General features: G+C 42.0%; 1 protein-coding gene across 1 annotated transcript in view; it reads right to left on the reverse strand.

Annotated features, from left to right (window-relative positions):
• ripor3 (RIPOR family member 3) overlaps positions 1–7,366 on the reverse strand; it is a 68,069-nt gene extending 60,703 nt beyond the window's left edge. The window contains exon 1 of the mRNA XM_072381445.1: positions 7,123–7,366. The gene's annotated coding sequence lies outside the window, so the exon portion shown is untranslated. The remainder of the gene's footprint in view (positions 1–7,122) is intronic.
• Positions 7,367–14,067: the final 6,701 nt, after the last annotated feature.

Here is a 14,067-nt window from a genome sequence, read left to right on the forward strand (position 1 = left end):
AACTGCTCAGTGGTTTTTGAGCAGTTAAAATGATCCACAGTGGGCCATCAGTGTTCAGTAAGATGTAAAATAAAGCTGATTAAAAGGACTTAACATTGTTTTAATAGACTTTTTCTTCAAAATATCAACAGCCAAGTTTAAGGAGGTGAAAAAATGTGAACTAAATTATCCTGAAGCAGAACAATTTAGAAATATTTGTTGTGCTTTTGACTTTATTTAACTCCGGTTGGACTGAAAGGAGCCTTTTCCTTAAGATCCTGGTACAAAAGCCCCTTTATGTATGACAATGAAAAAATTAATGATTTGTGCAGTCGTGGAAGATTGCAAATGTTTCCTTTCAAAAATCTGTTCTCCATCATTTGGAAAACGAATCACTCCTACTCTTGGGCAGAATTTATTCCCTTTAACCCAAAGTACATTTTAGTTCTTAACAATGGCTTTCAATTATATTTTGTTTGAAGAGGAGAACTGAACCTTTTTTTTAGAAAATGACCAAATAATTCAACATTTAAATTATTGATGTATGATTGTAAACAAGCTCTTTGTGAACAGCTTGATGTTCTTGAAGATCTCTGAGTTGTCTTACAGTTAGAAACCACTTAGGGTTGAAATTTCATCAGATAAGCTTTAGCTAATAAATTGAACTCTGATTTTAAGGAATCACGTCCTCTTCCTGTCCCCCGTTTAGTGGTAACACGTTGACAGAGATTTAGATGATTGAAATCACTTTTCTAGCTACATTAGATACAAATCTGCAACCTAAAGACAGACAGCTTAGCTTTGAATAAAGACTGGAAACAAGATGAAATGGTTTGCCTCGCTCTTCCCATTTGTGGTTTATACAGAGTACAAATTATTCAAGTGTGACCGCTAAAGCTGCCAGCCCTGCAGCGGAGATGTTGAGTACATTTAGGATAGATTTGTAAACTTTACTCAAGGACTCACAGTCATCCTCTGTTTCAATTCCAAAGTTTCACTTATCAGGACATATTAAAAGTCTTCTGGCCCTTAGAAGGTCTTAAAATGAGGTAAATACAACTTCAATGAGCAGCAAAACGTGGTGAATTACACATGTTAGCACAATGCCAAGGAGGACAGGCATCAGCAATGATCTTAGAGAAGCAATCAATCTGGGAAGGGTTATAAGGCCATTTCCAAACTATCTGGAGTCCATCATTCTACAGAGAGAAAGATTATTCACAAGTGGAAAACATTCAGGACAGCTGTCAATCTTCCAAGGAGTGGACGTCCCAGCAAGTTCACCCCAAGGTGAAGAAGCCCAGAGCTACATCTCAGACTCTACAGGCCTCAGTTAGCATGTTAAAGGTTAAAGGTGACCCCAAGGTGAAAAAGCCCAGAGCTACATCTCAGACTCTACAGGCCTCAGTTAGCATGTTAAAGGTTAAAGGTCACCCCAAGGTGAAAAAGCCCAGAGCTACATCTCAGACTCTACAGGCCTCAGTTAGCATGTTAAAGGTTAAAGGTCATGACAGCACAGTTAGAAAAAGACTGAACAAGGATGGCTTGTTTGGAAGGGCTGCAGGAGAAAGCCTCTTCTCTCTAAAAAGAACATGGCAGCACAGCTTAGGTTTGCAAAGCTGCATCTGAACAAAGCTCAAGACTTCTGGAACAATGTCCTTTGGACAGACCAGAGCAAAGTGGAGATGTTTGGTCATAATGCACAGCAGCACGTTTGGAGGAAACCAAACACAGCATATCAGCACAAACACCTCATACCAGCTGTCAAGCACGGTGGTGGAGGGCTGATGATCTGGGCTGGTTCTGCAGCCACAGGACCTGGGCACCTTGCAGTCATTGAGTCCACCATGAACTCCTCTGGATACCAAAGTATTCTAGAGTCAGATGTGAGGCCATCTGTCCCACAGCTAAAGCTGGGCTGAAACTGGCTCATCAACAGGACAAAGATCCCAAACACAGCAGCAGATCTACAGCAGAATGTGTGAAAAAGAAAAGAATCAAGGTGTTGCAATGGTCCAGTCAGAGTCCAGACCTCAGCCTGACTGAAATGCTGTGGTGGGACCTGAAGAGAGCTGTGCAGAAACCAATGCTGCAAACCTCAATGAGCTGAAGCAGCGCTGGAGAGAAGAGTGGCCGAGATTCCTCCAGAACCATGAGAGAGACTGATAACGTCCCACAGGAAACCATCACTGCAGCTCACTGCTGCTGAAGCTGCTGGATCAGGGGTTCACTTAGTTTCTCACCTACTGCTTCTGTGTTTTGTCTCAGTTTTTGTTCAGTAAATCATGACTCAGTGTAACATGTCATGTGTTGTTGTTCATCTGAGGTTGAATTTAGTGAAATTTAGCCTGATAAGGAACACATGACTTTCACATTTGGTGCTGATACAAAAAATCAGAGAATTGAAAGATGGTTCACTTTCTTTTTCACAACACTACATAAAAATGTTCCACCCTTCCCCTTCGACTCTTCAGTTCTGCTTTTTTTTGGGGTGTTTCTGTCCTGTTTTGTAGCTGCTGAGGCTCCAGGTGTGCTGTTCAGTGCTTGGTGGGAAGTGTGCGGTGAGTTCAAGGCCAAAAACAACACAGAGCAGCTAGAGAGAGCCAAAACATTCAAGTGCAGCATACTGATGAAATGAATAAATAAATAAATAAACCCCCTTTAATACTTTCAGAGATTTTCTGTTCAGGCTCAACACTACAGATACATTTAATTTTCTCCTGGTTATTTATCCTTTATTAATGCCTATAAAAGCTTATAATAAATTGATATATTGCATCTGAAGTGGTGCAAATTTCTTTCTTTCTTCTTTTTTTGTAGACAGCCAGAATGATTAATCTTCGTCACAAGTTAATTTTCTTACCAGCCAGTTTGTCAGAGGATAAAACAGAAGCCCTGGATGGATTCACAGATTCTTCTTCTGGCATAAAGTTGTTCTATCTCATCCAAAAATATTTCTGGAAAGAATTTAACATGTCACTGTGCTGTAGTTAATCAGCCTCAGTGTAGTACTTCCATCTGCTCTTCTGGATTTCCTCCCTGGGTTGACACTTAATTCTATTTGTTAGCAAATGCTTTATGGTGCTTTCGTTTGGCAGAATTAGCACAAAAGCTGATCGGGTCCTGCTGAAAAACTGTAATAGTCTCATGTGGAGAAGCAGGAGAAGATCCAAACTGCTTTTTCCATCGGTCCACCACTTCTCCAGAGGGTTAAAGGGGAACTTCGGTATTTTTAAACATGGACCTTATTTCTGGCATGAAATACGTTCATCTGCTCATTGAGAACAGTTTGGTGAGAGTCGGCGTCCTTCAGAAGATATTTAGATAACTGGAGATCCATATAACGGAGTGAACGGGGCTTAGAGGATGCAGCCTCTAAATAAGGCATCATCTGTCTTTATTTCACCAATACTTTAAGAAGAATGAATGAATGAACGTGTGCTATAGCTCTGTTAGCTCATAGCTGCTGTGTTGCTGTTATTGGCGGCTATCGGGGGGTTTATAGAGGGCTTTCTACACACTCGTCTGCTGGGATGATGTCATCGAGCTCATTCACTCCGGTAAGAACGTCCATCTTACTCAAAAGTGTCGTCCACATTGTCAAAATCTGATAAATATCCTGCCATGTTGCACAAAACTATCAGCAGCAAACTCTGTGTGAAGTTAGCCGACTGTCACAGAGCACGGAGTGAATAAACTGTGCTGCAGGGGGGCGTGTGGATGAAGTGGTCCCAGTAGAGTGCCTGTGTAGAAATCCCTCCGTTAGCTCTCCTATAGCTGCAAGTAGCCACATAACAGCAGCTATGAGCTAACAGAGCTATAGCACACGTTCATTCATTCATTCTTCTTAAAGTATTGGTGAAATAAAGACAGATAATGCCTTATTTAGAGGCTGCATCCTCTAAGCCCCGTTCACTCCGTTATATGGATCTCCAGTTATCTAAATATCTTCAGAAGGACGCCGACTTTCACCAAACTGTTCTCAGTGAGTAGATGAACGTATTTCATGCCAGAAATAAGGTACAGGTTTAAAAGTACCGGAGTTCCCCTTTAAGGAACCTTTAGGGTCAGGCTCAAGCTTTCTGTGAAGCTCAAACAATCAGACACAACACTGGCTCATCCCTTGAGCTACGTACCTTTTTATGCTTAAATAAAAACAGGTCAGAGTTAAGTGGCTTAACAGACAGGAACAAGCAGCTGAAGAAGCAGCCAATGGCAAAGAAAACCTTTGAAAGACCTTCAGAAAGCCTGGAGAACTTGAAAGATTACAAGAAAGACTGGTTGCTTGGAAGGGAATTCTGAAGAAGATCAACACTATTACACAGTTTTGTATCTAAATCAGATTTTCTTCTTCTTCACTGTCTCCTTGGCTGACGAACAAAACTGTGCATCTCGGCCAACATCTGCTTAAAAGAGAGATCACACGGCCTCACGGTCGACCCTCTGCCATCCCTGCTTCCAGGAGCAGTTACACACCCTATTAAAGAGCAAAGGATCCCTCCCCAAACATGACACTCATCCAGCATTTGGGTGACAATAAAACCATGACAACAAACACTGGCACACTTCATTAAACCCCAAAGGCAAACTCTCTTAATCCCATAATGGTGTGATAATGTGTGTGCTTCCAGTCCAGGAATACAAGCATTGTTCAGAAGTCTGAACCATTTAGAATTAAACCAGTAAGTCTGGAAGATATCCACCCTGCGGAGAACAAAACGCATCTCCAACAGTTTTCTTTCTGAGCTCTCAGAAAACGCTTTAATCAGCGAGAGATGGCGCCCACAGCTGAGCCAGTTACCTCCACCATGGACTGGCCCGCTCCAACCCCCAAGGACAGAAGAAATGAAAGAAACAGTGGGGATGAAGAAGAGAATAAAGGACACGGGGAGGGAGGGGAGGGCATTGTGACCCGGCTTGTTGTGTTGACGTTTTCTCTGGCAGCTTGAGCTGCACTCACTGAGGGGTTCATGAGAAACTGATGCTCTGGCTCTGAGAGCAAAACCTCCGTCCGAAAGGCAGGAGAGAGGACGGAGGAAACAGCTCCAGGAGAGAAAACACTGGGAGATGAGATTGTGATAATATCTGCTGGTAATTGGCCATTATTTAAACAGGAATTATGTTGCTTTTCCGGGCAGGCAGCGGTGTGAGGTGAGATAGAATGACAGAATAAAGCCGTTTCCATGTGTCTAAAGTGACCGAAAACAAACTACAACCAAATAAAGAATGAGCGAAAGTCAGATAAAGACATGGTCGCTGATTTGGAGGGTAAAGATAAAAGGATAGGATGATGTCGTGCAAATGGGATCCATTTCTATCTTCAGCTTGAAGGCTGAATGGAGGAAAAACTTCTGGGTCACAGAACTGTTGGTTTCATCAAGCAACAAACAAGTACTTTTTAAGCTGCTTTTCTGCTTGCAGCGTTCGACATTTATCAAGTGAGCTGTGATGCCAACACAACCATAACCAGTGTGGTCCTCGTCTAAAACAGTAGGAGGCGCTACTGAGAATGGAATAACACCAGAAGAAGTCATACACAAACTCCCCTGATCCGACTCTTGGTTTGAGCTGATGTCATCCTCTGTTCATCTCCTCTTATTTTGTTCTTTTCTTTTCTTTTTAGTCCAGTTTCTGGTTTCTAAAACAAGCTAACGAAACTAATCACACCCTCCTTTCCAGAGGTAAAGATAAAGCTCAATGGTTTTAATAACCACTAAGGACAATAAATCATGTCCTCTTCAGGTCAGTGGACCAGCATCAACAACAATACTGAAGTTAGCAGCTCATTTCCATCCAGCACCGAGTAAACTGAGGTATGACATCATATTGTCAAGATTTAACCCCCATTTCTCTCTGTCCTGGGTTTTTTTACCCTCTTTTTTAACTTTTCCTTGATATCTGCCGTAAAACTGGTTGGTTAGGTTTGGATAATTGATTATCTCGATCAAAGTTAGGGAGAACAACATGATTCCACAGCGCTTGTTTAGTTTGCACATTCCTCACAAACCTAACTGTGTCATTTGGGTGACAAATGCACACATTATGCATAATTGTGGTTTCCACAAACATAAACTGGCTACATAACTCTTAGTGGACTGGAATGTTTCATGAGAAGTGAATATAACAACATCACAATCACTGTTGGTAAAAATGTATTGACTTGGGAGAAGTTTAATGTTATTTAAAGGAAGTCTGTTGAAACAGGAGTTTCTGGCCCCTAGTGGCCGACCGTGGTACTGCATGTTTACGTTTTTCATGCAGTCTGCTGTTGTTAATAAACAGAAACAAAGCAACCATTCAGGCATCTTTTTTCCTCTTTCAGAACACAAGCAAATGGTTTGAGTTTTTGACCTGTCAGTGTACATCACCAGCAATAAAACAGGATGTGCTGCCTGCACCAAACTGTAAAAACCTGGTCGTTTTTAAAAGTTTTAATGCAGAAATATTGCAGAGGTTTTATACAGAAGTGACGGGGAAACGCTGTGAAACTGAAGCACAAAGTGAACTGAGTTCAGCCAAAGTTCCTCATGTTGCTGCTTTTTCATTTCTGTAGAGATGAAACTTAATATCTGAAAATAAACTGAGGCAAACATCGCAAAAGGGAATAAAAAGTCATGTTTCTGAGCAATAACAGGGGATCAGGACACATATGAGTAATACTGCAGCAGATTGACTCTGAGCTCCAGGGACGCTGCGGCTCAGACCAACAACACCCAGCAACTCTGAGCCATTAATCCTGGAAAATCAGCATCCCTGCCCTGATCTGTGTGTGTGTTCCAGGAGCACCTCACCATCACTCTCTCTGCTCACTTTTACCACTGAAACCACCTTAACTTTATTCCAATGCCGCCGTGTAACAAACAAGTCGAGGAAAAGCCACAAAGACGCTTTTCATGAGTGAAATTTGCTGTTTTTTTGGCAATTTACAGGGATTTTATATGAAATCCCATGAGATGTTCAGCCAAAAGGACCCAAGCTTTGCAGGTACACTACTGTGCATTTAAATCACAAAATAGAGGTCTTAACTCTTAAAGAAGCTATCAAATGCCCGTTCTATCGCCAGTTTAAAGCTTTAAAACACTAAACAGCAATAACACATGTCCACCTGAGTCATTGCAACAGTTAAAAGCAAATTAAACCTACCGGGCAGGATGAAGAACCAGTTATTCCCAACTGTCACTGCAGGTCCACAACAGCAAACTGCCCCAGCGGCCGAGTCATACCCAGCGCCGCTCTGTGTGTTTGTGTGAGTGTTTGTGGGCTTGGCAGCCGCCTGCTCGGTCCTGATAGCGTTCAGTCCTGCAGCTCCAGAGGGTTTCAGTGTCAGAGCAGCTGAGTTAAGTTCTGCCTCGTCTTCTCCTCACGCCGCCTTCGTCCTCCTCATTTCTGCTCTCCTTTATTTTCCAGCTCTGCCTCTCTCCCTCTCAGCTGCTTCTCCACTCCCTTTTCTGTGCCTTTTCTCCTCCTCTTTCAAACCTCCCCACCCTTCAAATCTGCTTTTCTTTTTGACATCTTTAGGTATTCTAATTAAGCCTTTTTACGTCTCTCCACCTCCACTTTCTCTGTGATTCTTGCTGCCTTTTTTCTTTCCCTCAGCTCTTAAAGTATGTTTCTCTCAGCTTTTTTCTCTTCCCTCTTGAACACTTTCTTCACTTGTCAAATTTGACTTTTTCTGACTTCTAATCCTTCATCCTCTTTGTCTCACCCCTCTTTCTTTCATTCCCACACTCATAATTGTCCAATAATTCCCTTCAACTCCTCTTTTCCCTTCATCCATCCCTCTCCCTTCCTGTTGCTCACCATCTATTTTCTGTTTTTTCATAATTATGACTTAAAATGCTTCAAATGTCCCCTCCTCTTCCTCCTTTGCTTCTCTCTTCTCTGCCCCTTCCCCCACCTCCGCTTGGCGAGTATCATGTTTAGCTTTAAACTAAAGAACTTGGCTCCAGCTCAGACCACATACATCACCAACACTGTTGCTTTTTGTCCTGATTGATGGTCTTGCATTTTGTGAAAATAAGCAGCGGATTCTGACAGGAGAATCCTCACTTCTATTTGTGTGGGTCATAATCTGAGCGCAGTGCAAATATCCATCATCTGGGAAAATCTAAACCTTTTCAGTCGCTGATTGGGAGGAATTCAAACTTATATGTAAATCTGAAAGAAAGGGCAGTTTAATGTTTATGCTACACTATCACAGCCACATTAGAGGTTCACACGGCCTTCAGGCAGCAATGTTCAGCCTGGGAGAATACGCTGAACTATGTTAAAGCTTTCTCTGACTGCCCTGTGAAAACCGAACCCTCTCAAGTCCCTGAACTTGAAATGAGGTTTAAAGCAGTTCCTTTTTCCATCTTATTCTGAAAACGAGGTGTCCAGCTGAAGGATAATGAAACAAAAGGACAAATGAGACGAACCAGAGATGTAGAAACAAGTCTTGGGTCCTTTTTGTCACATATTTTGTCTGAAAGTTTCTCTGCTGGGGACAGGTCAGGACTGCAGGCAGCAGGGCGGGGGGGTGGTTGTTTCTCTGCTGGGGACAGGTCAGGACTGCAGGCAGCAGGGCGGGGGGGTGGTTGTTTCTCTGCTGGGGACAGGTCAGGACTGCAGGCAGCCAGTCCAGCACCTGTCCGTACCTCTTCTTCCTCAGCCAGGCCTTTGGACTGTGGCAGAATGTGGTTTTCCATGGTCTGCTTGAACAATGCTGGGACGTCCCAGGAAAAGATGTGGCCTTGAAGGCAGCATATGTTGCTGTAAAATCTCAGTGAGCTTTTCTGCATTAATGCTGCCGTCACAGAAGTGGAAATGAGCTTTGCCCCCTGATCCAACCCCATACCATCACAGAGCCTGGCTGCAGGGACTGGTTGCTGACAGCAGGCTGGATGCTGCTTTTGCTCTTTGCTCCATTTCTTCCAACAAAGATGTGGAATACTGATGGGTCTGACCACAGCACACGTTTCCACCGTGTGACGGTCCATCCCAGACGCCTCCGAGCCCAGAGAAGTGGACGAGGTTAACATCAGGCTTCTTTTCTGCACAGTAAAGCTTGTGAATGGAACTCTGTATTGTAGTGCTGGACAAAGGTTTCCACAGTAATCCCTTGTCCATGTGCTTCTATCAGCTGCTGATGAATGACGGTTCTTGATGCAGCGTCTGAGGGGTCAGAGGTCACGGGGGTCCAGTTTCGGCTTGCTCCCTCGTCCTTTACACTGAAATTCCTCCAGATTCCTTGAATACTTTAATGATATTCTGCTCTGTAGAGGCAGAAATATGCAGATCCCTTCCAGTCTTTCTCTGAGGAACTTCATTAATTCTTATTTTTACCTCATCAGTAGCCTTAAATTGCTCCTATGCCCACTTTTTTGGGATGTTTTGCAGGTTTCAATCATAAAAATGTTTGTATATTAACAAATAGAATTAAATTGAAGGATGAAATTGTCAAGTTTTGTTCAGTTACATTTGGTCTGCTGGTTTTGCCAGTAGCTGATATCTGTGAATGATCTGCTGACACAGACGCCTACAAACACACCCACACAGTTTTAAAGTGGTGGCATAACTGTGCTGTAGGTCAGTAAGGCACAAATGCACATGCCGCGCACGTCATGAGTTGGCTGCTAACTGAAATGTGCACAGATATTTACTTCAGCTGGCTCCTTTCACAGCACAGAAACATGCAGCTGCTGTGATCAGGGAGTGGAGAAGCAGAGGCCTCCAGATACACAGGATGTCCTTATCTCTGCCTGCCGTGTGCTGCTGTTTCTATCTATAGGAGGACCGACTTCGGTCTGCTCAGGGGCGGTTAAAGCTGCCGACTGGTGTTTAAAGAGCTGCTCCAGGATCAGGAGAAAATTACCGGCTTTTCTATGCAGTTAATATTAGCTTCAATGTGTCCGGATCAACACAAACTCTGACTTCTGTCTGTCTGTCTGTCTTTGTTTCTTTCTGTCTGTCTGTCTGTCTGTCTGTCTGTCTGTCTGTCTGTCTGTCTGTCTGTCTGTCTGTCTGTCTTTCTTTCTTTCTATGAGTCTGTCTGTCTGTCTTTGTTTCTTTCTTTGTTTCTTTCTGTCTGTCTTTCTTTCTGTCTTTATTTCTTTCTTTCCTTCTTTCTACCTGTCTTTCTTTCTATCTGTCTTTCTTTGTTTCTGTCTGTCTGTCTGTCTGTCTGTCTGTCTGTCTGTCTTTCTGTCTGTCTATTTCTTTCTGCCTGTCTGTCTGTCTGTCTGTCTGTCTGTCTTTCTTTCTTTCTTTCTTTCTTTCTTTCTTTCTTTCTTTCTTTCTTTCCTTCTTTCTTTCTTTGTGTCTTTCTATCTGTCTGTCTGTCTTTCTTTCTTTCTTTCTGTCTGTCTGTCTGTCTGTCTGTCTTTCTTTCTTTCTGTCTGTCTATCTGTCTTTCTTTCTTTCTGTCTGTCTATCTGTCTTTCTTTGTTTCTGTCTGTCTGTCTTTCTTTCTTTGTTTCTGTCTGTCTGTCTTTCTTTGTTTCTGTCTGTCTTTCTTTCTTTCTGTCTGTCTGTCTCTTTCTTTCTTTCTTTCTTTCTTTCTTTCTTTCTTTCTGTCTGTCTGTCTCTTTCTTTCTTTCTTTCTTTCTTTCTTTCTGTCTGTCTCTTTCTTTCTTTCTTTCTTTCTTTCTTTCTTTCTTTCTTTCTTTCTTTCTTTCTTTCTGTCTGTCTGTCTCTTTCTTTCTTTCTTTCTTTCTTTCTGTCTGTCTGTCTCTTTCTTTCTTTCTTTCTTTCTACAGAAATGTTACATATAGAATTATAGCATGCTTGTTCACTTTCATCACTACATGTGGCCCAAAGTTTTTTATCTCTTTAACAAACCCGGAAAAATCTCATTTTATGGCTTGAAGGAGTCCTGGAACTCCTCTGCAGGTTAATCCAGACATCCGGAGCTCATTCTGTCCAAGAGGGACATCTGTTCCTGTGCTTGATGGCCACAAACTTCACGTCCTTATGAGAAGAAACGACTTCAACAGAGGAGTAAAACTGAAGAGTTTCTTCAAACCAGCCTGTGACGAGAGGGTCAGACGTTGCATAAACTAATACAATCACCATCTATTCTCACATTGTTCTGCAACCTGCCGTTGAAATATTTGCATTCGAGCTCCAACAGTTGGGCCAATGCAGCTCTAAAAATAGTTGTTTGCAATTTGTTGTTTTGCTATGACATATTTAGCTGTTTTTTGTGGATAATATTGATAAGTATGTGGAAAATGATCTTATAGTTCCAGCTGCAGCCAGTGCTTTTCCAGGTGGATGAACTACAATCAAAAGTCACAAAGTCTCTGTCTTGCAGAGAAAAAGGTTATTTTCTCAGCCTGAAACAGCAAACTTGAGCTGTCCATCAGCTCAGATATGATGTGCACGTAACCTGCCGGCATTTGTTCAGGCAACATGTGAATATCCAGAAACATGATCATGAAGCACGACTGCTTTCCAGAAGTGTCTGAAATGCATCAGCAGCCACTATGTTGTCCCAGTTGTTGCTGAAAGTTCTTCCAGGTCAGCATGAATCTGTGCCTCATTTAAAGGAAAAAGAAGGAAAGAAATATTTAGAATATCTCCCATTTTATCTGTTATTGTTGTTAATATTTCTCTTTCTTGTGAAACTTTCATCACTGCAGAAATAAAAAGAAAAAAGAAGAAGGAAAGAAATACAACGAAGATTCTTCGAATATCTCCCATTTTATCTGTTATTGTTGTTAATATTTCTGTTTCTTGTGAAACTTTCATCACTGCAGAAATAAACACAATCATCCATACAAGATACTCATTATAATAGTTTTTAAATTTAATAAAGTGTGCAAACATTTGCAGAAAGGTTTCAGTGAGATAACACCTGCAGTCAAAAGCAGTTTTCTATATATTTTCTATATATTTCTGTTATATTTTTCAATCTAAAGCTCCAGTCTTGCAAACAAAGCTGCTGAATATAAAATTATGAAGAGCATCTTTGTGTTTAGACTCAGCTGCTGCAGTGTAAACAGAGAGAGAGACGTCCCTCCTTCTGTAGCATGATGCCCTCTGCTGTTACTACGGTGTTATTAACTGAGGAATCTTTTTCCCCTTTTGCACCCAACGTTTTCCATGCAAAGAACTGTTTTTACTCACGAAACATAAATAAATAGATTTATTCATGCTTGTTATTTTAAGGCTAAAGTCCAATTTTAATGTTCCTCTAAGCTGATTTGAACCTGACTCATAAATTCATAAATTGCACTGCAGCGTGCTGAGAAGCTCAGCCAAATCCTCCATCACACCACAGCCAAACCACAGCAAACCATACTCAAACTTTCCCCGTGGCAACATGACGCACCGCATCCAAGAGAAAAGGATCCTTGTTATCATGATTTCAGCTCCCTGCAGGTCAGGGTTCAGGATTTCTCTGAGAAAGCAGTCGTTTTGTGACGAATCGCCAGGCCGACATGCCCAACACTCAGCAGATCAGCATCAGTTACTATAGCAACAGCCATGGACCAGACCGAGGAGCCAACATGGCTGCCAAAGAGGAACTGCAGCAGCCAAGCTGCGTCTGTCTGTGTGGCTTCACACATGAGCGACAAGGACAGCGTCTTGGCACAGTCGCCCCTAATCCTCCCGTCTTCAGGGAAACCCTCAAGCATCGCATGAGGAGACGCACCAGGCTGATTATTTCACATGGAGATGCTTCTGCAAACCTCATGTTAAAAATGGAGCTGTGCGTCCAGAATATAACGCAGCAGAGGGCCTCGGTGGTCAGTTGAGGCGAAGCACGTGCCGTGCATTGATAATGTTGGATTTGCACGTGGCTCCAGTGTTAGAACTCACTGCGGAGCTCTTTAACCTTTTAAAATCTTGCATAATTTCACGTTTAATCATTCCTTTCAGTGAGCAGAACACACCTACGTTTCTAAATGAGGCTCACGAAGAGAGGCTTTCTGAAACTTTCTTATTTTAGAAATAACATAAACGTAATCCGACATTTAAGCTGGGCTCATAGTGCATGTGCACACGCGTGTAAGTCTGTGTTCTGACCGAAAATAAAGTAGGACATGGGAGGGATGCTCAGAGCTCAAGCAGCAAACTAAAAATACATGCAGTGTATCGTGGCTGCTTACATTTTTAGCATGTGAATGTGAACATGAGAGCTCATGATTGCAGTTTTGACATATCAGCATACAGGCTTTGTACAGGCGTGTGTTTTCATCTTCCTGCTTCATTTGCATGAAACATAAAGGTAAATACAGCCCTAATTGTTCTGTGATTCCCTGCGATTCTCTTTAATGAAGCACAAGTGATGTATTTATTGAGTCTTTAGCTATGAAACCTTTGTCATCATTAATGTTAATCGAGGTTGACGTTGAGGGACATTCGTCAACAGAAGCCATCTTAAATGTAACTCTTCCTTCTCCCTTGAAAGATCACTAATCCGCTGTGACACGTGAAGTCATTTCATTTGCATGAAACATAAATGTAAATACAGCCCTAATTTTTCTGTGATTCTGTCCCGATCCGTGAAAGCACTGGAGGCAGATGCAGGGTAGAATCAATAATCAGATTTTATTTATATAATGATAGTCACTTGAAGAGCAAAGTAATGGATTATAAATTCCTAACCCACTCTCCTCGATACCTGTGGAGAGGAGAGTGAGACTATAAAACTTATCAAAAGAAAGTTCTCTCCACGCTAGGAGGACAAAACAAAAGGTTTTATAAATCTTACAGATAAACTTATCCCTCTCCGAACCGTCGGAGGCTCTGTAGAAATTTAACAAATCAATAAACAGAAAGAGACTCCTTCTAATGGAGTTGCTATGAACGTTATAATTATAAATCAAAGACACTCCTCTACCGGAGATACTACTGAAAAAGGACAAATGCAAACAAAACTTCACTTGAGCTAAATCTATGACTATGGCAAAAACTTACAACAGAAAATCATCTCAAGGAGGAAATCATCAATAAACGAGATCTTTGATACTTAGGCTTTGGTTACTTTGGAGGCTGGAGGAAGAAAAGACAATTCAACACACTGGCAACAAGACGCAGACTAAATACACCTGAGGAACCAAGGGGAACAGGGGGAAACACTTTGGGAATCAGGGAAGACAA

The sequence above is a fragment of the Leuresthes tenuis genome, unplaced genomic scaffold, assembly GCF_036924035.1.
Source record: "Leuresthes tenuis unplaced genomic scaffold, fLeuTen1.0.hap1 SCAF_3, whole genome shotgun sequence".
Lineage (NCBI taxonomy): Eukaryota > Metazoa > Chordata > Actinopteri > Atheriniformes > Atherinopsidae > Leuresthes > Leuresthes tenuis.